At 49.0% G+C, this 24,609-nt stretch overlaps 1 protein-coding gene and 1 long non-coding RNA gene across 3 annotated transcripts in view; both read left to right on the forward strand.

The window, feature by feature from the left end:
* Positions 1–10,045: 10,045 nt before the first annotated feature.
* LOC140848748 (uncharacterized) lies at positions 10,046–19,433 on the forward strand. 2 transcript variants are annotated; one of them, XR_012129868.1, is made up of 3 exons: positions 10,046–10,282; positions 14,495–14,599; positions 19,106–19,433. It is a non-coding gene; the product is annotated as an uncharacterized lncRNA (long non-coding RNA). The 2 variants fall into 2 exon arrangements; XR_012129867.1 differs by lacking the exon at positions 10,046–10,282 and adding an exon at positions 12,781–12,972.
* Positions 19,434–23,811: 4,378 nt separating this feature from the next.
* Positions 23,812–24,609, forward strand: part of WSCD1 (WSC domain containing 1) — a 46,086-nt gene continuing 45,288 nt past the window's right edge. Inside the window, exon 1 of the mRNA XM_017680488.3 lies at positions 23,812–23,898. The gene's annotated coding sequence lies outside the window, so the exon portion shown is untranslated. The remainder of the gene's footprint in view (positions 23,899–24,609) is intronic.

Consider the following 24,609-nt stretch of genomic DNA (forward strand, 5'->3'; position numbering starts at 1 on the left):
CGTGGCCATTTTCCTGGGAGCAGGTTATCTCATGGAATGACCCCCAGGACTTGATTTCTCCCTTGATGGCACAAGATAGACTCATCTCTGACATTGTGGCTTTGGGGCTTACACTCCCTCCTTCACTGTCTGCTGAAGGAGGTGGCTTTTCATCTGAACCCTGACCAGTGGGCAGGCAGATGAGTTCAAAGGGGATTCACCTGGAAAGATGGGGTGGTACCAGGCTGTGGGGTCTTTGCTTTCAAGGCTGGGGTCATGGGCTTTCCTCTGTGAGGAGGGGAGATTTTTGAGGCAGGGATGAGGAAGCTGACCTGAGTGGAGCAGGATTTGCAGGAGGTGATTCTGCTGCTAGAGCGAAGCCAGCTGCTGCTGGTGTTTTCATTGTTAACCACGGGGACAGCAATTCTAAGCACTTAGGAGCACTTGGCAGCTTATAATGAACTTCTATAATTTTTGAGCCTTGCAAAAAACCCAGTGAGGAATTAGTTAGCTCATTTGTTCATTCATTTGTTCCTTCACTGAGTTAGGGAGCACTTATTAGATGCCAGACCATATGCTGGGCTAGTTACACAGTAACATGAGCCTTCCTTGTGAGGTCCCTGGGTGGCAGAGGTAAAAGGTCCCACTTTCAGGATCATCAGTGGAAAGTTGGGAGGCATTTGACCTCCTCATCCATTTATCCCTGCATGTGTCCCAGGAGCTCAACCACAGACCTGAATCTGCCAGGGACTCTGCTGAGAAGCCACAGGCCCCTGCTCCCCTGGGCTATGTGGATGGAACAGCTTGAAGGAGCCCCGAGACACACCTCACATTGCTGTGGATGAGTCTGCTCATCCACAGCAAGAGACCATGACCCCCCAGACCGCCTTGCCCTGATTACATTCACTAGGGAGAAGGTAGACAGTGGTTGTGGGCAACTGGGGAAAAAAGTTATCATTGGAGCAGATCTCTAGACTCTTCTTGTCAGCTTGCATTACTGAATCAGGGAAAGGTTTCTGCTGCAAAAGGATTTAGCTCCAAGATATAATAAAACCACACTTAAAAATTCAGTGAACTTTGGAGTATCCAAAAGCTGAAGGAAAAGAGAACTTTCTGATAAAGTCACAATAATCCTGATCAGAAGGCAGTTGCCATGGTTACCCTGAAGTCCCAGGGCTATTTTTCATTTTGGCAAGAGATGGTAGCTGTTTGCCCAGGGCCGGCCTGACTGACCAAAGTGGCCTGTGGGGTGTGGCGAGTTCTGGGGTTCCTGCTCAAAGGCAAGGCCAGACTGGGAGGGCCTGAAACTCAACAGAGGATTTTCTTCTATTCTGTACACCAGGGAGCAGGGAAATCTGAATCCCACATGCCAGTAGTTATTGTGTAGTGACTACAATGATGCCAGTCACAACCAGCTTCATTTTATAGGCCCTGGGAGGCACGATGGAGATGCTTTATGTACCTTATTCCATTTGACCCTCACAAAATCCTCGTGAATGAGGAGTTACTCCTATGTTAACAGATGAGGCAATGGAGGCTCAGGGATAGTAGGGCACTTGCCAGATCTCACAGCAAAACACAGATGGAGCTGGAATTCCAGCCCAGGTCACCTGGCCTCCAAAGCCCAGGACCTGGGCATGGACTCCATTTTTCAACTCAAGGGACCTGGAACTTTGAAGGCAGCTCCTCCTTCTGCCTCAGTCCTCCCTGGTAGCATCTACCAGCACCCTTCTTTCAAAAGGATGCTGAGCATTGTTGTCTAGCTAGGGATGTCTCACTCCCTTACCTGACTGGTCACTTCAAGATGCTTTGCCAAACAAGCTGCAGCTTCAGAAAGATATGATCTCCTTGGTTGGCAGCAGAGGCATGGATGTGAGCCCAGGCTGCTTTTGGCTGTCCAGTCTGTACGGGGTGGTGGCCAGGATGGACAGATGGAAGTTCTGCCTGGCTGTGGTCATCTACGCCACCTCACTGGGCCTGGACATTATTTGCACACTCCCCTAAGGACAGGGGCCATGTCTTTTCCATTCTGTGTCCTCTGCATTCTTGGCTCCTTGCACCTTCATGCTTTCCATTCACCAATTTATTCAACAAACACATATCAAGTCCCTTATGGGTACCAAGCCCTGTGCTGGCCCCAGAAACACCAAGACAAAACAGAAGTCCTTGTCTTCAAGGCACTCACAGTCTGGAGGGGGAAATGCATGGGCAATTATAAGACCCTCCTGGTTTCTTCTGCGATTTGAGGAGTCAGAGGAAGCCACAGAGACCCAGAAACTGTGAATTAGCTTCACCTGGGAGGCAAGAAAGGATTTTACAAATAGTGTGGTCTTTGATCTTGGAAAAGAAATGTGCAGAGCAGAAGTGACACAGCAAGCTTGAAGCTGCTCTCTTTAGAAAAGCTTGCCTTCAGGGTTGGTCCTTGGCTGGAACTGAGGAACTTGGCTTTTGAAACATTCCCTAACTGATAAAGTTATTTGGTTGTGACTGGACTCTACCCTCAGTAAGTTTTATGTGGAACATTTGATTTCCTTCTGGAAGTTTAAAAGTTTGGTTTACTAGGCTAAGAATGTCCATATGATCAACCACCAAAAAAACCCTAAACTCTGAGTCTCAGACAGGTTTCCCTGGGCAGAAACACACACATATGGCTGCATTTTCACAGCTGGAGGAAGGAGCATCCCCAGTGTGGCCTCTCACAGGTACAGTGCATAGGAAGACTGCGTACAAATTTTTCTCAACTATCCAATGTCTTTCGCTTGTTGGTCTTACTGTATATCTTTTCACTGTAATAAACTATAGGTGTGAGGACAACTACATGCTGAGTTCCATGAGTTCTTCTGGTGAATCGATGAGCCTGAGAGTGGTCTTGGGGTTCCCTGAAATAGGAATGATGGGTGAGATTTTTAACTAGGAGAGCAGGAAGGGGGCATTCCAGGTACAGGGATCAGCAAATGTAAACTCAGAGAAAACCGAAAGGGCATGGCATGGGCAGGGAACAGCGTGGCCTGTGGGCAATTAAAGGGAGGTGTTGATGAGCTGGACAAAATTCAAAGGAAATAGGCAATGAGAGGTCTGGGTGCTAGGCCACGTGTCTTGATTTTATCTTAAGATCAGTGGAAGACACCAGGTGTGCTTAAAAAGGAAATAACAGTCAAGGATATTTCAAAGGTTCACTCTAGAAGCCAGTGTATAGGGCTAATTTGTCAGGGAGGAAGCAGGAGGCTGGGAGCCATGGAGTTGGCAACTGTAGAACTGCAGATGTAATGTGACCCAGGCAACCTTTAAGGCCTCCCTGCCAGCCCTCCCTCTGCCTGTCCACCCTTCCTCATGTCCACGAACTCAGGACACTTGCCCAGGACAGAGGTGTACTCTCCTGCTGCCATCCCAGGGCCCTGAAGAAAGCTGGCCCAGCCCAGCTCTCTCTCCTCCTCCCCAACAATTCTAAGTGATGCCCACGTGGACTACATGGTCTGGCCTGGTGGTTCTCAACTGGGAGAGGTTTGTTGCCCCCACTCTTCCACTGCCAAGGGACGTTTGGCAATGTCTGGAGATATTTTGGTTGTGAACTAGGGGTGGGTCCTACCAGCATCCGCCAGGTAGAGGCCAGAGATACTGCTGTACATCTTATAGTGCATGGGACAGCCCCCTACAACCAAGTTTTCAGGCCAAAAACATCAGCAGTACTGATGTGGAGAAACCCTTCTCTAGATTAGCACTATCCAGTAGAACATTTTGCAGCAATGGAAACGTTCCATAATTCTGAACTGCATAATGTAGCTGCTAACCACATGTGGCATTTGAACCCTTGAAATGTGGCAGTTGTGGTGGGGGAACTGGTTTCAATTTTATTTCAGTTAACTTAATTTTGATCTCAAATAGCTACATGCGGCTAATGGCTACTGTCCTGAACAGAGCAAATCTCCATTCTGAGCAGGCCGCAGTGAGTCTCCTTCAGTTTCTGAGCATCATCCTCTTGGTTTCCACTCTCCAGCCCCAGAATTTCCACTGGTGCAGATCCGCTGGGGAGAGTGGTTTAGAAAGAGGACCTCGGGGTCATAGACACACTCCGGGCCAGACAAACCCATGCTCTGGGGTGGAGCCCAGCTCACTACCTTCCCTCTAGGTGATTTTTCTGGTGTTTGGGGTCCTTTTCTGCCCACAGATGGAGTCAGGAAAATCTTAAACTGTATCATGGAACGGCAGATGTGAGGAAGAATTTGGGCTCTTGAAACTTTTTTCCCAAGAGGCCCCTCATGTGTCCACTTCCCTCCCAGTCACCAGCTCTAGAATACTGGGAAGTACAGCCTTGGTCAACCCTCAGCAAAGCTCCCTTTGCTCCTCTCTTCTAGGACAGTGAGGGCCTCCTTGCCCCTCATTCCATTGCTACGTGGGTTCCCTTCAGGATGGAGAGAATTCTTCCCAGGAAAAAGAAAGTCTGTGCTAAGATGAGTTAACATCCCTACACAGGCAGGGAAGTTGACGAATCCAAACAGCAGCTTCTCTGGCTTAAAAAAAGGGTATAACCCCTAGTCAGGAAGAGCTGATGAGGCCTGAGTGTAAAGCGTGGCCATGGTAAGGAACAGAGAGATGCACATGAGAGGTATTCACAAGGGACAGTGGAATGGATAAAGGAGACAAACCCTCCTGACAAGAGCATTATGAGGTTTACTGCATTATTCCCATTTTAGAAATGAGGAAAGTGAAGCTTAGAGAGGTTGAGTGACTTGCCCAAAGTAACACAGTGAGTACATGATAAAATCAAGATGTGAACCCAAACCTCAAATATCAGGCTTCAAAGCCCACATTTGTAACCACTGAGGCTCCTATGGGAGGGCATATGCACGCAGGACAGGAAAGGATGGCAGAGACCTCCTGAGGTCACTTGTCCAAGGAAGGCTGTCAGATTTTCTGGAGGCCTGGCCAGGCTAGGATGTGGGGATACAGCAGCCCCCCAGCATCCAAGAAGGGAATGAACAGAGGTGCTCTCCTAGTTCTGCACAGGGAGGTAGCTGTGACTTTAATTGGTTTCAGGGAGAAATATGTAGTTGAGCATGGAGAGAGGCTATTTATTGCACAGGGGGAAACATCCATTTCTATTTGCATGATCAAAATCCAGTCTGGTGCTCTGGGAGACTGTGGCAGGGAGAACTCGGGGAGCTGGCTGGGATAGCCACTGGGCTAGGATGGCCGGGGAACTGCTCAGCTTTGAAATATTGGCAGATCCTCCTAATTAAAGGACAGGCCCACAAGGAAGGAAGCTGAGTAATGTTTAGGAATTGGAAGCTGGACTGTTACAAATCTCCATGTTGAAAATTAATCCCTTTTCTGGCTCTAAGATGATGTACTTTGGTATTTTCTTCGATGAATCTGGCTTTACCACTATTATCTATTGGGCTCTTCCAAAGTTAAAATGCTTGTACTGGAGCAAGAATGGCCAATATGTGGCAAATGTCTTCCAGCTACTCTTCCATACCCATGACAGACATTACTAATCAACCAAAGCACCATTTCCCATGGCAGCTAAACAAAGCTTCAGAATTGAGCAGCACTCCAGGCAGCCACTATGAATTGCATTAAATTGAAATATAAATTAAAATCTATTTGCTACCCTGACACTTAATGTTGGATATGTTTTATAGGCCTTTTAGGTATGGGTTGGAAGACAGGTAGGTCTCCTTTGAAGTGAGCTCGCTAGACCAATGTCATTGTCTCAGAAACCATTATGGTGCTAGGGTGGACCCAATACAAGAATGGGGAACCCCCAACCAGAGAACCAGAAAGACCCCAGTTCAGTCTGTCTTTCAGCTCTATCGCATGGTCTTTCTTGGCTTAATACAGTGAAAAACCAAGCCTCTACTTGACAGACAGGCTCCAAAGATGCGAGCTCACTACCCTACAAGGCAACCTATGCATTTTTGTTGTCAGTTCCAAACAGTGTTGGCAATGGGATCAGCTAGTCCTGAGCCTTATCCTGTCCTGTCCTGTTACAAGTCCACTGTGTGACTTTGAGCAAGCCATATCATCTCTCCTACATGTAGTGTGGGGAAATCATGACTGTTTCAGGCAGGTGTGAAATGTAATGAATGTATGTTGAACAACTTGTAGAATGCCTTGTAACATGGTTGATGCACAAAACATGTAGGTTTTTTCATTTTTAAATTATGCCCAAATTCTGTCGTATTGAAGTTTCCTCCACCTGTTCATTGAGGATCCCAGAATACATCTGCTTCTTCCTCTGCATGACAGCCAGACAGATGTTTAAAGATACTTATGAAGACAGAATGTCACATCCCCAGTTCTGCCAACATCTTCAAAATTCTTCTATCTAATGCTCACCTCCTCTAGCTTTGCTGTAGCATGTGGACCTGTTGAGTTAGCTCTGACCACTTCTGAGCAGGCAAGATTTTCACCTTCCTCATTCTGCACCCTGGACACCTATTCATGCATGCATTCATTCATTCATATATTTGTTCACTTAGCAAATATTTCACAGAGTCCCTACTTTGTGCATCAAAAGTGCATCAGACACTCTGCTAAGAACAAAGGATGCAGTGTTAAATCCAACCATAGACACAGTCCCCATACTTTATTGATTCATTTATGCATTGATATGTTAATTCATTGATTCAACAAATCTTGGCATCATTTGTCATGTCTGAAGTTATATATGCAGCAGGAAATAAGACCAATGTGCTTCCTGCCTTTCATTCACTCAAGCATTTAATGATTATTTATCAATTTTTTGAGCATCTAGTATGTGCAAGCCAGATCTGAAGTCAGATGAACAAGGGGTTATGACTGTGAAGATGGGCAGGTGTTACAGAAGCCCAGGGTGGGGACATACCCTGGTCTTTATTTATTTTAACTATGACAAACTGTATATAACATAGAAGTTGCCATTTTAACTATTTTTAAGTGTTCAAATATTGTGCGACCACCAGCAGTATCTGTTTCCAAAACATTTTATCTTCCTGAACTGAAACTCTCTCCAGTAAGTAATAATTTCCCCTTCTTTCCACCCACCCTCCAGCCTCTAAGAACCTCTAGTCTACTTCCTGTCTCTGTAAGTTTGTCTATTCTAGGTTCCTCACATAATGGAATCATACAAAATTTGTCCTTTTGTGTCTGGCTTATTTCACCTAGCCTAATGTTTGAAGGTTCATCTGTGTTGTAGTGTGGGTCAGAGTTTCCTTCCTTTGTATGGCTGAGTAGTATTCCATTGTGCAGACAGACCACATTTTGTTTATCCGTTCACCTGTTAATGGACACTTCGGTTTCCACCTTTCAGCTATTGTGAGTGGTACTGTTATGAACATTCACATAAAAACACTTTCTTGAGTCCCTGTTTTCTAATCTTTTGGATATATATATGGTCTTTTATTTTATTTTTTATTTTTCTGTATACAGATTGGATGAAGCAAAATCCTTCTTTATTTTTATGGACTTAATCGGGTCCCATTGCAAATCCACCAGTTGAAGCTCTAACTCCCAGTGTGACCATATTTGGAGATAAGGCCTTGAAGGAGGTAATGGAGGTAAAATGAGGTTGTAAGGGGGGAGCCATCATCCCATTGGACTGGTGTCCTTCTAAGAAGAGGAAGAGAAGCCAGGAGTGCACGCACACAGAGAAAAGGCCCTGTGTGGACACAGTGAGAAGGCGGCCATTTACTAGCCATGGAGAGAGGTCTCACCAGAAACCAGCCCTGTGGGCCACTTGACCGTGGACCTCTGGGCTCCAAAACGGAGAGAAAAATAATGTTCTCTGGTTTAAGCCATCTAGTCTGTGGTATTCTGTTATGGCCGCCTGAGCAGAATAATATAGTTCATAATACACTCTCATCTTTGGTTCACCCACGACCCAATTTAATTATCAATTATGTGGTTACCCTGAGTTACAATTGTAGTGCTTTCCGTATCATTGATACTAATCCTCTGTGTATTATATCCTCTTCCAGCTGGAACTTGCGTTATTGGGTGTGATGTGAGGTATCAGCACCAAGATGTATTTCTTCCTATGTGGATAGCCAAGTGAACCAGCACCGTTTGCTGAGGAAAAGAAACAAAGCCTCTTTGTCCCATTGTCTTAAGACAGCAGTCTGTTGCCTATTTGCGTACAAGTCTCCTGTACTCCATCAGCCTGTCTATCCTTGCATCAGTTACACAACTGACTTAATTACTCAAGCATTAAGTAAGTCCTGCTGCCTGGTGGGGCACGCCAGTCTTTGTGGCCTCTTTATCAGGAGATAGAGAATCTATAATGGGGTGCAGGGCTATATGGGAGAGCTCTCTACCTTCTGCTTAATTTTTCTGTGAATCTAAAACTGCTCTAAAAAATAAGGTATATTTTAAAGAAAGGTTCTCCTCTGCCCCTCTAAGACATAGGCCTCACTAGGGTAAGACCGCCCATGTGGGAAGCCTGCTTCAGAGTGATAGTACCTGAGGTTGGGTGGCTATATCTGCCCAGTCTGGGGGTGTAGTACCAGCAAGTCACTTTTCTAATAGGCCTAAAGCTGCATTTCCCACCCTGGCCCCTTGTAGTAATATTCTTGCCTTTATCTTAATTTTTTACATTATTTCACAATTTATTCAAAATCTGGTAGAGGGTACAAATTCTTAGGGGTTTTCTCAAAGATCCTCAATATTTGGTGCATTGAGGAATTACAATAAAGACTGGAATTCAGGAAGCCAGACACATGCATAGAATGGTTTTGGGGCAGCCAGATCCTATGGCTGTGACCCTGGGCCTCTGTGTATGGGCAGGGCGTTTGACCTTGGTGATTTCTAGGAGCTTAGATCAGGATGAATGGGTTTTTGACAGCTGTGTGGCTGTCTTTTAACAGTTCTGGTGTGGGCAGAAAGGCTGTGCCCCAGGCCTAGCGGCATATTGACTTTGATAGGTGAATTTTGACATGTGTAGAAAAAATGGGGGCCACTGAACACCCCAGAGTCAAGAGCTTCCCTATTACCCACCTGGGCTTTGAACAAGTTGAGCAAACAGGATAAAGAAAGAGGCCCACAAATCTTTCATTGCTACATCAGGCCAGGCTGAAGGACATGAAGGACCAGGGCAGGACATACCCCTGCGGGGGCAGAGTGACACAGGACCACTCCCAGTGACTGGCTCACTCCCTAGAGGACGGAGGGACAGACACACCAGAAGAGAGTTTTGGAAAAGCCTTCCACCTGGGACTCAGGCCAGGGGAGCGGACATTCTCCTCTGATACCATTCTTTGAGATGGGGACCCAGGGGGAAGTGCGTGAACCTGGATTCATAGAGGGAGCCCACATTTCATTTTCTGAAAGCTGTAAACTGAACAGTCAGTGAGTGGGTTGCTCAGTTTGGGGAATCCGGAACAGGCATATCCTTTTTTTCTCTTTACATCCTCACCCGGCAGGGGTTAGTAAGAGTCAGTGGTTGCCCATTCTGGAAACACCTTAGGTGCTGAGACTCCTTGACCCCAACAGTGCCCTGAAATCACAGGGTCACCAGCCATGGAGCATGTTCTCTGTTCTTCACTTTGGTACCAAAGCAAATGCAGAAGCATGTCAGTTCCTCCAGTGTGTTTGAGTGCAGCAATTAGCTAAGTTTCTGCTAAGGGTTTGCCTTGTTTCCAGTGTTTCTGACCTCTGACCCTTGTGAATTTAATGCTGCTCCTTTAATAATTCTGGAACTACAGATTCTGTTGAGTGAGCAGGTTCCCTACTGCAGAGATCAACTTAAATCCTGAAGCTGCACACTGCATATTCAGAAAGACTGAGCCTGGATTTGTTTTAGGTGCAAGCAGGAGGAGTATGCAGGAGCTGCTCTGGATGCATGCTGGGGTACCAGGTGAAGCCCTGTCTGAATGTGTGGGCTTGGGAGTGGGCTGTCCAGCACCCCTCAGATGAACTGCCTGCCTGGGGAGTCCTTGGTTCTGAGGCAGGCTTCTTCACTGCTTCCTGCAGGGAACAGAACAGCTGTGAGGTTGCACAACGATCCAGGCTAGAAATGCAAGCCCCTCCTCCACTGTTCACATCTCTTTATTCAGCAATTAATGTCCAGGCACCGGACCGGGTACTGGAGGAGGCAAAGATGAGAAATGCACGGTCCTTTAGGGGATCTTTACGGTCCGATGGGAACATGAGTGGTAGACAGGCAGATGCAGTGATTAAGCCATCCACGAGTTAAGATCATCCTATTGTTTGGGCTCCGCTGAGGAACTCCTGACCCTGGAGGGGCCAATCAGAACTCTGGAACGGAACCAGGAGCTGTCCAGCCTTCTATGCACAGAACCATCAGGACAAGTCCGGAGGTGGTGAGGTAATGCTTTCCTATGTTGTGCCTGGGGTTGAGGAGGATGCTGGCCTATAGAGACAGACAGAGAAAGAGAGAGACAGGGTTAGAGAAAAGGAAAGAAAGAGAGAGAGAGAGGAATGAGGCCCACACTCAGATAAAAGAAGTAAAATGGGGAAAGTGGGTACTTCCTGTGTTTCCAAGTTCATTTTCCAGACCTTAGGAAGGCCCTGTTACAGTCTTATCCTTGGGGGGTCTGTGAAACACCCCCATATTCTTGTAATCAGCCTCTCTTTTTGCCTCAGCTAGCTTGAGTGCATTCCCGACACTTGCAAACAAAAGTGTCCTTAGCCTGATATGACAGACAGTTGCAATGTACTGGCACAGCATTATGGACAAAAAAGGAGGCTGCAGGAACTCAGAGGAGACATCTCACTTCAGCTGAAGAAGTCAGGCCAACTAGTAAAGGCTTGATAAGCAGATCAATCCTAAATCCCAGTAAGGAAGGAAAAGTAACCGTGACAAACATTGTTAAACTGTCACTCATGCTGGACACTCTTCTAGGGCTCTGAGATGATCTCTAAACTAGTCCTTATAGCAACCTAAGAAGGAGGGATGGTGATGAACCCATTTCTCAGGTGGGAAAACTAAGGCTTGGAGAGACTACATTGCTTGACTAAGGTTATGTGACTTGGATGTGATGGAGCTGAGATTTGCATCATGGACCCTGGTTCTGTTCAGTCACCAGGCTGCACTGCCTCACCTGCCCACTGCAGCCTCCCCAAGGTCTACCACATGGACAAGGAACAGGAAGGCCTGGGCTGGAGGCTGCTGCCTCCTATAGAGGAAACAGCTCATGTAAAGAAAGGTAGAGAGGGCCAGGAGTGTGTAGTGAATCTGGCATGATCAGCTACATAATTTGAAGGGCCTGGTGCAAAATGAGAATGCAGGGGCCCCTTGTTCAAAAGTTATTAAGAATTTCAAGATGGTGACAGTAGAGCCTTACAAAGCCTTACAAATGGGCCTCCTGGATGTGGGGCCCTGCACGCCTGTGCAGGACACACGCCCTTGAAAGCGGTCTGGAGTCCAGGCAACCACCACTGTTTCCTGCCTGGGGTTCGAAAGGTGCATGGTGGGTATTGTGGTCCCAGTGAGGGAAGGGTGGGCCTTTTGTACAAGACTAGAGGATTTGGACTTACTCCTGCAAGGATTGGGAGCCAATGAAACATTCTGAGAAACCAGTGGTTCTACATTTGGCTTATACCCAGCAGATCAGTGTAAGCTCTGAGAGCAGGGACTGGAGGTCATCATTTCTATAGGTAATTCCAGCAGGGGTTTCTTAACACAACCTTTTTGGGACCTCTTGACTTCTTGAAAGGATCCGGCCAAGAAAGGTCAGGGGCTGAGGTGGAAAAATACTCATTTAGGGAATGTTGAATTCATTAACACAGTTTTTTTTTTTTTTTAAGTCTCAGCTGGAGGAAAATATTTAAATAGAAGTCATTAGTGAGCATATTTCTGAAGCCAACAGTGCTTAATAAGTCAAAATTGCTTTCCCGAAAAATGAAACCTATTGAAGGTTTTCAACCCCCCCTTTCTGAAGTGCTCGATAAGAGTAGAAAAAATCCATAGCTCTCCCTGGATTGAAATTGCTGAAAACGGGAGTGCTTTCTGGTTAGGCATTGTCCAACCACAGTGATACAAATCAGCCCTTTAAGATAATTTATATCAAGGAGAGGAGTTCGGAAATGGGTCCGCTTGGAGTTAAAAGCATCGTAAATAAGCTGAGTTGGGTGGCTGCGCCGGCCGCACCAGCTGCTGCGGGGAATTATAGACTGGCCTCCCAGCTTCCCCGCATGGGTGCAGCTCCCACCTGGGCCACGTGGGCCACGTCCCAGCCACTCCACTGCCATTGCTCTCCCTGGAGGCTGAGCCTCAGGCTGGGGCCGGGACCTATCCACAGTCCTACAGAAGAGCAGGGGCAGAGCCAGTCCCCCAGCCATACCTCTCAACAGTTTGGTAAACTCATTAATCTCTCCCTGGGGGCTTGGGACTGTTCACGGCTGGCCGGCCAGGAGCTAACAGTGTGGAAGAGGGACAGGCCAGTACGAGAGGACCCAAAGACACTGTGGTGAGACCAAGTCCCCATTTTACAATTAAAGCCAACACACAAACAAAAACCACTGGTGTGCATGTGTGTGTTGTGCATATATATGTGCATGTATGTGTGTGAGTGTGTGTGTGTGTGTATGCATGCCTGTATGTGTGTCTGGGATTGGGGGCACCCGATTCAGCCTGGGGAAGTCAGAGATTTTAATCCAGGGGCTGAAGGTCAAATCTTCAGCAGGGCTGACAAAATGTGGATGGCAGGTTTCACTTGGCCAGGCCTGGTTGATAAAGGAGTTCCTGCTTTTTCTTGTAAGATCTTGAAAGGTCATAAGTAACTTGGCCAGATCTGCATTTTAGAGATTGTAAATGTCCACATAATAAGATGAGTATTTTTCTCCAATTTCTCCCTCAGAAAAGATTCCTTCCCACACAACAAATAAACAGGACGCTGTCTAGATTGTTTTGAAAAGCAGGACTGTTTGGGGAAGACGTAGTAGCTTGAAACCCCTCAATGTATCAGTAAAAATAAAAGAAGACAGAGCAACCGAACACAGATGGACTAATTAATTATTCCTGGGAGGCTGGCCCAAGAATCGCGGGGTGTTATTGTAAGCCAACCTTTAAGTTCATCTTTAAAAAGCACTGAGGGAGGTTGTTTCTTTTAAGGAGCCAGTCTTGCTGATGGGTACAAAAGTGCCCATGCTGGGTGTGGAGGAGCCAGGTCTGTCTTTATAAAAGAGGGTTCTGGGGGTGCGGAGTAGGGCTGCAGGTGGACACAGGGATCTAGGGCCCAGCCAAGCCTGATCTGAGGGGAAGGAGGCAGGGCCAGGGGATGGATGGGGGTGGCAAGGGGCCTTAGAGGCAGAGGGGAGACTTGGGGCGAGGCCTCAGCTTGTCTCAGGTGGCTCCTGCGGGGACAGGGGAGCTCTGAGGCACTGCATTCACCAGGGCCAGCCTCATCTGCCTGGAAATCGAGGTGACAGAAACTTAGTGCCTCTTGGCACTTGCTGTTGCTTCCCATTTCCCTGCTCCCTTTTCCCTGGAGTTTGGTCAGAACTGAGGAGAGGCTGGTCAGAGAGCCTGACACACACCTGAGCCCTGTCATCCCACAGGGAGGCAGGTAGGGGTGCAGCAGGAGGTGCATTGGGCCCGCAAGCCAGGCCTCCCCTTGCTGGGACAGTGCTGAACCTGCTGACCCTCCTGAGGACCCTAAAGGGAGTAGGTGGCCACAGCTTTTTGTCTTAAACTCAGCCCCAGATTCTGAGGGTCAAATTCATACATATAGAAACAAAAAGCTCCCTCTTCATTCTTCCCACTGCTGGTAGCCATGGTAACAGGCAGGCCTGGGTCTGTGGCCACGGTCAGTACCCGCCAGTCCTCTCCCCCATACCGTTGGTTCCACCCACTGGTGAAAAACTTTCAGTGGCTCCAGGATAAAGACCAAATCCTTAGATATTCCTCATGTGCTTCCAGCCTTCCACCCCACCACTTGCCGACCTGCCCCTGAGCATTTCAGGTGTGTTTGTTGCCCCAGACTTGCACCATCCTCCCCTCACCTCAGCATAGACCTCTCCTCCTCCCCCCAGCAGTCCTCTTCAAGTGTTCTGCTCACCCTCTACTCCCTTTCCTCCAGAACATATTCCTTGATTGCCCTAATGGCCAAAACCGTGAAAGCAGAACCGTCAGGGTTTCCTGAAGTATGCAGACACCCTCCATGTCCCCAGGTGCCCTCTGGCTCCCAGCCCTCACCCACTACCCGCCAGGTCCTCCCAGATACCAGGCACATGCCCCTGCCTCATACCATCCCCGGGGTGCTGGACTCCCCGAGAGGGGGCCAGTTCACCACTCACTGAGAGTATCTTTACTGAGGACCCCTTCCCCACGGCAGGCACTCTCCTAAGTTCTGGGTAACCAATTTTCATGAATTTTATTTAGCATGGCCCCTGCCTGTGTGTTTCAGTCTAGTGTTAGAGGCAGACATTGACCCAATCGATATCCAAGCAGAAACTAACTGCAAATTGTAGTAGCACATCGAAGAAAAAGAAGAGAAAACATGTATGTAGGGGTGAGGCAAAGGGTTGAGGACCTGCAGGCCTTACCTCCTTTCATTCTCATTATCCCATCTTTCAGATTAGAAAACTGGGGCTCCGAGAGGTGGAGGGCCTTGCCCAAGGACACACAGTGCCATGATTAACAAGTGCCAGCCAGGCTGTTGTGCTGAGCTCCCAGAGACTGGTGAGTTCCTTGATCCACTACCTTTCCTCTCCTCCTTATCACCTCTCCCTGCCGCGATTCCCCATGGGGAACAGAAGGGACCGGAAGAAACAAGGATGAACACGTTGCTCATCCACATTGCCCTTCACTCCTCTGCATGTCCTGTTACAGAACTGCTTTCTCCCAAGCGTGGCCCACATGCTGGGCATCGGGCGCTGGGGCACACGCCAGACAGGGCTGGACATTCCTTTCTCCAGCAGCTCCTTTCTCTCCCTCTTCCCAGGGGACCCCTCCATCCAGCTCAAGGACCTCCCAGGGAATAGCAGCTCTCCTTCTCCAATTCCCTGGGCTCGGGCAGTGACATTGGCCACATTCTCTGTTAGTGACCATTCATCATCAGCCTTTCCATGACATTCCTTCATATTCTGAGAAGGAAGACAAGCACACACGTGTTGTCCGTGAGACAACCTTGCAGAGGAAGGAGGCCAGAGCTTCTCTGGATAGAGAAGGAGCAGCTGTCTGTGTGTGCCCCCTCAGGCGGGTGACAAGGTTAGAGCATAGGAATGGGGCCCACTGAACCAAACAGACCTGAGCTCCACCCTGCTTTCTCACTTTCTAGTTGTGTGTTTTGAGCTTAGTCACTTCACTCCTCTGAGCCTCAGTTTTCTCATCTGTAAAGTGGGACTAAAGCAGTACATATTATGAAGGGTTGTGGGGAGGATTACAGAAAGCAACATATGTAAAATTCCTAGCATAGGACCCGGCAAACCATGGATTCTTCCTACGTGACAGCACCTTCTGCCATGCTCAGCTGGGGGCAGCTGGGTGATGACATAAATACTTTCTGGGGCAGTAAAGCTCTAAACAATTCTACACCACACACACGCACACACATGCATGCACATACACATACACACTCTCTCTCTCTCTCTCTCTCTCTCTCTCTCTCTCTCTCTGTCTTCCTACTACACTGGCCCCTACTACTATGTCCCCTCTGGCTTTTAGCCCTAGCACATGACTGTGAGAGCACTGTGGCAGGTGGAGAGATTAGATTCAGATGTGGAACCTGGGAAGACTTCAGACAGGAGTCCCTGCACCTGAAAAATGGAAACCTTTGGTGGCAGGTAGCAAAGAGAGGTATGTTCCAGGCAGAAGGAGCAGAGCATGCAAATTTCAGAGGCTGACTGGGGAGATGACAAAGCTGCAGGGGAACTAGCTGAAGATGGGATAGGCAGTGAAAGGCTGTGGATGCTGGCCGCTGAGTCTGAGCTGACCCTGTAGGCAGTGGGAACATGGGCCATGATCACAGCCGTGGTCATTCGGGCCAGGGGCTGGGTGGGATGGGTAGGGCTGTGCAGTGGGTCTGGCCAGGCAAGCACAGGACAGCCACTCAAATGGGATTTACGAATGTGGAATAGGCGAAAGATGGCAATGAGAACAGAGTGGGGCGAGAGAGACAGAAATCCTGAGCTGATGCCCAGGTTTCTAGTTCAACTCCCTGGGTAGGGGTGGGAAGGACAGGCAGATGGAGGAGGCAGGATGGAGAGGTACAATTAACCAAGGGAGGGAGACCAGGGGCAGAAGAAGCTCTGGAGGTGGGCAAGGGGGATGGTGCCTGGTGGGGGATGACTGCTCGGCTGCCGGTGGGCCATCCGTGCAGAGATGTAGGGCAGCGTGCTGGGACTGAAGATGGATGTCTCAGGGGAGCAACGGTGGGCTCTACGGGAGGAGAAGGAGCAGAGAGGTCTGAGGACAGAACTTTCAGGACAACCTTTGTTGAAGGTGTGAGCAGGAGAAGAGGAGCCTATGGAGAAGAGGGAGAATGAGCTGGAGAGGACCGAGGGGAGACAAAGGGGGAACTGCAGCCTCGCTGGGCTGCATCATCAGGGAACAGCACCATCAGAGGGGGGAGCGCAGCAATGGAGAGGCACCCCAGACTTGGCAGTCAGGAGGGTGTTGCTAGAATTTGGGGGAGCTCCTCTGGCAAGTGGTTGGAGTAGGTGAGAGCCCCGCTGCCAGGATCAGCAGGATGCGGCAGATATGGAGGCAACAGGAGCACTTGGAAAGGAGGATGGAGAGGGGTGGGTGGCAACCTGGGCAGGGCAGGGTCGGGAGGGCTCCCCTGGCCATGGAGGGCAGGGGGAGAGGAGGGAGAGCCTGAGACAGAAGTGACTGGGCAGAAGAGGTGGGGGAGTTGGGTCTCTCCGAGGAATGGGATTCTCCTGGGAGAGGGGTTGAGCCCAGGAAGGTGGAGGAGTCAGACTCCATCTAGGAGGAGGGCAGAGGGAAGCTGTGGGTATCTTGGCATTTTCCATAAAGCTGGAGGGGTCTTCTCCTAGGGGTAGAGGTGGGAAGGACAGGCAGATGGAGGAGGCAGGGTGGAGAGGTGCTTGGCCTGTGGGTGGACTGGCATGTGAACACACTCAGGCAGAATCGCTATAGAGCCCAATGCGGCTGGATGGAGCATGGGGGCACCAGGAAGGCTGTGCTTGGGGCTGACTCCAGATGCCTGGCAGAGCAGCTGATGGCATTCTGAGCAGGCTAGACACTCAGTGCTGCTTGGGGCTCAAAGGTGAGGCAGGCTGAAGTGTGGGGACATGCCTCCTGTCACCTTCTTGGGTATGGTGACATCCTTATATGTTCTGCTCACACCTGTGAAGTAGGCACCCAAGATGTGCAAGTGGGAACACCACTGCCTTGAGCTGCACTCCAGAAGCAGGTGGGCTCCAGACCCTCATGTTGCTGGCAGTGTCAGGCTAGCATTTCTTCAAAGCCTGGTGTGGACCTTTAAGCCCTTTGTCTTACACACCCAAAGGTGGCCCCGAATTAGTTCATCTGTCTGTGATCCCTGCCCCAACCTTGGGTGCCAGTAGAACCTGTGGCTGCTTCCAACCAACAGAATCTGGCAAAGATGATGGGATGTCACTCCTGTGATAATTACATTATATAAGACTGTCTTAGCCAACTGGAGAGAGAGATTCTCCTGTGGCCTTGGAGGAGCAAGCTGCCCTGTTACAGGGAGCTGTGGTGACCTCTAGGAACTGAAGGCATCCCCCAGTCAACAGCTGGTAAGAAACTGGGGCCCTCAATCATTCAGCTGCAAGGAAATGAATTCTGCCAACAATCCAAATGAAGGTGGAAGCAGATTCTTCCCCAGTGGAGCCTCCAGATGAAAACACAGCCCAGCTGACACCTTGATTATAGCCTGATGAGACCCTGAGCAGAAAACCCAGTCAAGCTGTGCTCAGAATTCTGATGTACAGAAACATCAGCTGTTTTCAGCTGCTAAGATGGTAGTCATTTCTTATGCAGTAACAAAGAACTAATATTCACCCCTTCATTCACTCACAAATCCATCAATCCATGACTATTTACCTCCTAATCCACCCACCCATTCACACTGCCCCCTTCTTAATTATCAACCCAAACAGTCATTAATTCAATCAACAGACATTTAATGGCTACTGCATGCCAGAGTCTGTTCTAGGTGATGGGGTAACAACAATAAACATGCTCTCATGGTGCTTACACTCTATGCATTCAAACCTTTCTGCTCATCACCTCCCATCTGTCTATCCACACCCCTTATGCCCATCTGCACCACCCCAGCACTGTCGCCTCCTTCCCACTCCTTGGCTTGCTGGTACACCCAACCTACCAGTGGGCAGAAGACTCAAAAATATGGAAGCATGACTTTTAAAGTGTTCCACTCACTTGGCGGCAGACATTTATTAGGATTTTGCTGATCCTGTACTGAATATGCAGGCCTCACACTTTGGAAGAGAGAAACCACACAGTATGTATATATAAACCACATGAAATATATACATATAAAAATGTATATATAATCTTATATTTCTGACATGTGTCCAGATGGAGATGTCCTCCATTGGCACCACAGCTCAGGGGTACCACTGAGACCCCAGGCTTCTCCTCTCTTCTGCTCTGTCCTCCTTAGAAGGTTGGCTTGTCGCCTCATGGTCTCCAGATGGCCACTTCACTCCTAGGCGCAAAAGAGCCACCCAGCTGTGTTTAAGGTGCTGCAGTTGAAACCCTCAGAGGGGAGGGAGAGAAAAGAGATCGAAAAGAACAAAAGTGCTTCTCTTTATTAAAAACTTTTCCATACCAAGATGTTTATGGAGGCTTGCTTGTGCCCACTGCCATTGGTGTGGTCTTTTCTATCTGGTTGAGGTGAGGGGACGTGGCAGGCTGTGTACATGGATGAACCTGGGAACCACACCGGAAGGCAGAAGGAGCAGGGCTGGACGTGAGGGCGTGGAGGGCACCCTTCCTCCACAGAGATCCTTCCTGTGAGCCCAGGACACCTGGGATGAGGAGGGTCTGAGAAATGGGCAGCCCTGCTTCTGCCCTGCATGGAGATGTGCTTCCAGGAGTTGTCAGTGGTGTATTTGAAACTTGACACCATGTTTTCTCTAGAGTTTTATTTCAGCCACTAGCCATCTGCCAGCCCCTATTCTGCTGGAATTTCTTTCATGGAAGCCTCTCCTTTTCTTTTCCTTTTCTCAGGACACTGACTAGTTTTCTTGGAATGGAGCTTGGCCAATGACCCTTATGTGCTGAGAGATGGCATCAATAGTCACACTGCGCCAAGCTTCAAAAAACCCTCGTCTGAGACAACTAGTTTGAAATGAACCCCCTGGACATCCTACAGCATATCTGGCCAGTACTTCTCAAGGCTGTCACGGTCACAAAAGGTAAAGAAAGAATAGAAACTGTCAACAGACCAGAAAAGACTGGGAGACACTGCAGCTAGATGCCATGTGTGCCCTAGGCTGGATCCTGGAACAGAAAGAGGACATTAATGGGAAAACTGGTGAAATTTAAATAAAGTCTGCAATGCACCTATGTGGGTGTCTTGGTTTTGACAAAGGTGCCCTGACAGTGTAAGGTGTTAGTAGTGGGAAAACAGAGAGAAGGGGTGGGGGCCTGAGCACTCTCTGCTATCTTTGCAACCTTTCTGTAAACCTAAAATTATTTCAAAATAAGAAGTTTATTAAAATGAACCCACCTCTTCTTTGAACAGTGGTATAAGCTGGAGGTGCACTTAACTAAGAAGGTGACTTTCAAGTTCAAGGCCTTTGATGAGTGACTTACAGGGAAGTTCATAAAAATGGAACAAAGAAGTGGTGCTCCCTCTGCTAAGCACGTAAGTGTGCTCACTGATGCACACTAGGCCAGCAGGAGCAACTGGGGGTGGGGCCACTCTGCCAGCCTCTTGCACCAGGGCCTCCTTGCCACCCAGCACCCTTACACCTCCCAGCAAACGACTGATCCCTAAGTTCTGCATCTAACCCAACCATCTTCTGCACCTGGCAAGGGTCCTTCAAGGCTTTTTGTTCCTCAGCTCCCTGCCTAGGTACCGCCCTTTGCTGGGAGGAGGTGTTGAGGTCAGGCTGTTATAAAACCAATCTAACAAACCTCATACTAGCACCTGCTACATGAGACCCCCCATGCCAGGGCCAGTTAGAGTTATCATCATAACTACCACCAGTTGGAAAACTCACCACTGTGTGTTATTGAATATATATATATATACCCTTGCCAAGAACCATGCACTGGAGTACTTTCCCCTTTTTTCAGATTAAAAAACTACATCTGAGAGAAGTGATGTAATTTGCCCGACTAGAGAAGCAGAACTGATCCCTAAAGACCCTCATTCATTTTCCCACCTCCCTTAAAGAAAGATCCTTCACTAGCAACTAGACAACCTGCCCATTTTACAGAAAGGCAAACCAGGGCACAGAAAGGTAAGTTTTGCATGAAGCCACACAGCCTATTCAGGTTTAACTGGGAAAGGGACTCAGGCTGCCTCCTCATTCTAAGCCCAGTGCTCTCTCTGCCTCTACATCCCTGAAACTTTCAGGGCACTCTGGCCCATGCTTGGAAGTCCAGCTGCTCCCAGACCAGACCAGTCCTCAGGAAACTCCTCCCTTCTTGGGCAGGTACAGATTCCTGCCATCCCCTGCTCATCCTCCCTCTGGTGTCTGCAGGCACAGCTCGGCAGGGGGTATGATTACCGTCTGTGTCTCTGGCATCTTTACAGAGGCATATTTGAGTTGCTGCGGCACTCACCGGAGAGACATGTGAATAAGCAGCCCAGCAAAGTGCTGAACCCAGCCTCCAGTCTGAGTGCCCAGAGGGGGCACCAAACAGCCTGCAGCACCGCAGAAAAATGCAAAGGGAGAAGGAAGAGACTGCGTGCCCCTCCTCCTGAAATGTTGCCACCGTTCTCTGAACGGTGCTCTCTCCAAGGATGATGCTCTGCTCTGCAGGAGCAAAGAGCAACCTTCAAGGCTACTCTGGGATGGGCAAGCCAGGTCTTCCTGTGGTCCAGGGTATTAATGGGGCAGCAGTCATGAGTTACGTGTCAAAGGAGGAGGACTCTGGGTGCAGGTGCCCTGGGTGTTGGCAGTGTCTTGCCTGAGGGTTTCAGCCCTGGGAAAATTCACTATGGATTTGGTGAGACTGAAAAATGACAACGGACCATTCTTGGGGTAAAAGGGTTTATTGCTGGGCTTCATTCTCCCAGTGCAGGTAAAGCACTAGAGTCACATGTGCACCCAGCAGTCTGCAGGTCTTTAATTGTCCTCTGTCTCTGCTTCCACCCAGAGCACTTGACGGAGCTCTTTATATAGTGACTCAGTCAATAATACCTCATTGCTAATGGGTGTGGAAGCATTAGCCTCGCAGTAGACCAATTACATCATAGTTTAGGGTCAGGTAAGGATCCTGGCCATAGGAACTTCCATTTTCCCCACCATGGTCACCACACAGGTCTGTGGCAGGGGGACACAGTGCAGGGAGCCATCCACACTCCTCTGTGCTTCCCTGGTGGCCAGTAGAATCCAATGGACAGTTGGAAGATGGCGGAGCGTAAAAAAGGATCAACTGTGACCTGAGCAAGAGGGAGCAGCCTCTCAGTTCTTGGGAAGAAACATGTTGACCACCGGGAACCCACTTGGGTTCATTAGAAATGTGTCAAGCTGGACACACTGCATTTTTAAAAATCAATGAATTATTTAATAAATATTTTGTGAACATGCCTATGTGCCAAGAATTAAGCTGGACACTAAAGACAAGTTCTGAATGAGAAAGAAAGTTCCCTGGCTTTGGGGGTGCTGAAATTCTACATTGGGGGATGGCCATGGGACTCAGAGAGGAGCACAGAGACAATAAACAAATAAACGCACAAGGTCATGTTGGAGTAATGCATTTTATGCAGCCTGGGAACCAGATGGCTAGGTGGGTGCTTAGCTGGAACATTGGGGCAGGCCTCTTTGGGGATGTGGCATTTGGGGGATGAAAAAGCACTACAAGCCTGGTAGATCAAGAGAGCATTGCACATGCAGCATTTCTGGATTGCTCTGGCAGAAAGTTCTTCACGTAGTATTTACTAAAATGCATTCTATGCCTTTTCTGTAGCAGAGAGGGTGCTAGGTACTCATCAGGTATTTTCTTTGATCTTCACAAGAGCCCAATAACGGGTGCATTTCCACTAATTTGCAGAAGATGTTGAGGCTCAGAGAGATTATGACTTGCTCAAGGTGAGAGGGGAATGAAGCTGGGATTGAACCCCCTGCCTGGGCTCGTCATCCTGATGCCTGTGACTACTCAGCTTCCTTTGTCAACACAATGCAGAAATGTGGGATGGATGATTCATACCTTATTGAATGACTATTTCCAAAGGCTGGTGACTAGGTGGCTAGCCAATGGAGGGAGAATGGTGGGGTGGCTCAGGTTTGGTCTGTATCCCTGCTATGTCTATTGGTTTCAATGATCCAAGTGAGGGCTCAGGTGGTCAGTCACAGTCCACCCTACTCTCCAACCACCCCTGACCTTGCAGCAATTATGTCAAGTTCCTGGCAACTATATTTCCCATGTGTTTCTTGTTTCCTTGCCACCCACCAGGATGCCTCCCTTGTCTGGAATGGCCCCTGACAACTCTCCGCCTTACAGCTCTCATTGCTCACAGGCACTTGCATACCATCTCCGTTCATATCCTGGAAGATATCCTAATATCACGGGCTTCTATGCGGGTCACATGCCAGTTACTGCTGAGTAAAGCACTCGCTCCTATCTCCTCTGCAAGGCAGAGAGTTGAACTGGGTTGGGAGTGGCTCTGTTATCAAGCCAAAGTCAAGGTGGGCTCATACTCTCTTATCTGTCACCGTGGTTACAGAGGAGGGCTCTGTCCTAACCTGGAAATAGTCCTGCCACTTGAGCACCCTAAAGGTGGCCTGAGCTGCATATCCCAAGCCCTTCTCAACTATGTCCAGGATTCTTTTACCTGCCTCCTCTCTCAACATCTCCACCCAGAGTCAGCACGTGCTGCCTGTCTCCACCACAGAGACTGTGTGTGTCTTTCCCAGAGAGCTTTGCAAATAGGTGCAGTGTGGCATCAGGCACAGAGATGGCACAGATGCCCAACAGCCTTTTCTTCTCTTTACTTGAGGCATCTCTCCTTCCTGATGGCAGCCACCGCTGACCTCCCAGAGGAGCTGCGCATAAGTTCCCCTGGGTTCTACTTGCAGCGAGCCTTGGACATTCATCCACCTTTGGGTCTTGGAGCTTCATCTGTAACATGCTCACATGAAGGCACCCACAGACTCATTGTGAGTTTTAGGTGAGACAATGGGCACGAGAGAGCCAAGGCCAGCTTCAGTGGCATGAGACCTGTGCAGGAGAGGGCCCAGCACTCAGAAGGGCTCCATGCTTGGTTTAATGTTCTGCTCTTGTCTCTTAAAATTCTTAATAATTCTTGAATAAGGGACCACATTGTCATTTTGCATTGGGCCCTCCAAATCATGTAGTTGGTCCAGGGGAGGGCTTGGAAAATCGGAGTGCCCTGTTAAATTGGACAGTGAGTTATTTTTGTTGATATTAGTAACAACACAAACAACCACATTCTATAGGAGGCGAGGCGTGTATGGGGCTTTGCTGTGAGCCAGGAATACCTGCTGCAGCACAGGATGTGTCTCTCATTTCCCCCCGAGGGCTCCAGAACCCCTAATTCTGGGGCTTTGCCTGACTAGCTGTGAGAACTTTTTCCCTCCCGGAGCCACTGGGCTGACCCAAAGTGGGGATCCGACTGGTTCCCAGGCTAATTCTTTCCTTGCCGGCCCTGCACCTGTTGAAAGCGGCTCCTCTGATCCTTGCCAAACAGCTCTGCCCCTAGCGGGAGTGGGAGGCATGAAACTCCCTTTCAGGAAGACGGGGTTAGAGCCACACCGCACAGCCTTCTGCTCCTGCAGCCTCTGCTGGTACTCAGATTCCTGGTGCTTATCAGCAGCTAGCCCCCGGTGAGCACAGGGCCCACTGATGCACTGACATGCCTGGTGGGGCAGGGGTAGCACTGCGGTTTGGAGACTTTTGAGTAGCAGGGACAGTGGTAGTGGGGGGAATCCTTAAGGTTGAATCCAGCCCTTATTTAAAGAGGGGGATTGTGGACAGCAGTGTGTTTGTGTACCTATGTCTCTGTATCAGCACCTGTCCGCCTTTGTGTGTGTGTGTGTGTGCACGCGCGCATACGTGTGTGCCTGAGGGTCAACACCCAGTGTGACTCTCTATACAAGAGTGTGCCTGTTAGTGGACTCCGGGATGTGGCACTGCTTCTGTGAGTGACTGTATCAAGCATGGGTCTGTCACTGTGTGTCAGTGTGGGGCAGTGTCATAGCTGATGCCAGAGCCCTGAGTGTGTAGGCGTGAGAGATGGTGTCAGTGTATTTCTCTGTGGGGTGGTAATTCTGTGTGTGACTGTCTCAGCAGTGTGTGTGTGTGTGTGTGTGTGTGCGCGTGCACGTAAACATGTGGATGTCAGTGTCTAGCTCTGCATGGGACAGTGGTCCAGTGTGCATCTGACTGTGTGTTGCTATTAGAGTGCTACAAACTGTGTGTGTGCCTGTCACACTGTCCCAGGTTGTTTTTGAGTGAGTAGGACAGAGCCCTATGTGTGTGTGTGTGTGTGAGAGAGAGAGGGTGTCAGTGTGTCTGTGAAGCAATGAGTCAGTGTG

The sequence above is a fragment of the Manis javanica genome, chromosome 4, assembly GCF_040802235.1.
Source record: "Manis javanica isolate MJ-LG chromosome 4, MJ_LKY, whole genome shotgun sequence".
NCBI classification, from domain to species: domain Eukaryota; kingdom Metazoa; phylum Chordata; class Mammalia; order Pholidota; family Manidae; genus Manis; species Manis javanica.